Raw genomic sequence first — 1319 nt, 5'->3', positions numbered from 1 at the left:
AATATTTCTGTTTTTTGGGTCACACCCTGCAGCACTCAAGGATTACTCCTGGCTCTACACTCAGAAATCACTCCTGGCAGGCTCGGGGGACCATATGGGATGCTGGGATTCGAACCACTGTCCTTCTGCATACAAGGCAAACACCTTGCCTCCTTGCTATCTCTCTGACCCCATAGAGTAACACCTAAGTTTAACCTTTTCTTTCTTTTTTTTTTTTTTTTGGTTTTGGGTCGCACCCAGCAGCGCTCAGGGACCACTCCTGGCTTTACGCTCAGAAATCACCTCTGGCAGGCTCAGGGGACTATCTGGGATGGTGGGATTCTAACCGAACCACTGTCCTTCTGCATGCAAGGCAAACACCTTACCTCCATGCTATCTCTCCAACCCAAACGCTTCACGAATTTGCATGTCATCCTTGCACAGGGCCATGCTAATCTTCTCTGTATTGTTCCAATACTTAGTATATGTGCTGCCGAAGCGAGCACCCAATATTTCTAAAGACATAAAAGGGACATATGTATCTCCTTTGTATATCTTAGATGAATTTCTTTAACATCTATAACTCTTTTTGAATATCCTCTTATATAGTGACAATTTTGCCCACTGGTTTTGGTTTGTTTTTTCCCCTTTGAGATACATTCAATAAGGAATTTTGTTAGAAGAATCTCTGTTTAGAATTCATATTAGAACCAAGTTACGAGGTATGGTGGACTTGTTCCCTCGGCCAGACATGCACCAATAATACCTTGTGGCATTGTTCCTCTTTTGCATAGGCAAGTAAAATGGGAAAATATTACATATGCAAACAAGTTCTTATCTAACAGAGATGGGAACACAAATTTTGTAATGCAGTTAGGCCTTCTACCCTGAACATTGGCATAATGACTTGGCTCAGGCCTCAGAAGAATGGGCGTTGCCCATACACCCCTGAACCATGGATACCATCTATGGAAACAATCACAATTGTCTATAACATTATGAGGATGCAAACCTCTACCAGGGAAGACTCTACGACTGCTCTGGCATTGACTTACTTCAAAGAGTGCTCTCTTAATACCCAGATGACTTAGCAACAGCAACAACCTACTTGCAGGGCATGTCTTTCCACATCTAATGGTGAGGTGAAACTAGAGGATGCTCCACATCAGCTTGACTTCAATGAAGAAAATGCAGAAACTAGAATCTTTAAATACATGGAATGCCGGGATTTGAATCACTGTCCTTCTGCATGCAAGAAAAACACCCTACCTCTATGCTATCTCTCCAGCCCAAACCTTTTTTGTTATTTAAAACAAGGAGGGGGGAGATGTTACCCCTCC

At 42.7% G+C, this 1319-nt stretch overlaps 1 non-coding gene across 1 annotated transcript; it reads right to left on the bottom strand.

Annotated features, from left to right (window-relative positions):
• Positions 1 to 378: 378 nt before the first annotated feature.
• LOC126028904 (U6 spliceosomal RNA) lies at positions 379 to 485 on the bottom strand. The gene has a single exon (XR_007502593.1). It is a non-coding gene; the product is annotated as a U6 spliceosomal RNA (small nuclear RNA).
• Positions 486 to 1319: the final 834 nt, after the last annotated feature.

This window comes from Suncus etruscus, chromosome 1 (genome assembly GCF_024139225.1).
Source record: "Suncus etruscus isolate mSunEtr1 chromosome 1, mSunEtr1.pri.cur, whole genome shotgun sequence".
In the NCBI taxonomy this organism is placed as follows: domain Eukaryota; kingdom Metazoa; phylum Chordata; class Mammalia; order Eulipotyphla; family Soricidae; genus Suncus; species Suncus etruscus.
This window is presented reverse-complemented; position numbering and strand designations above follow the sequence as displayed.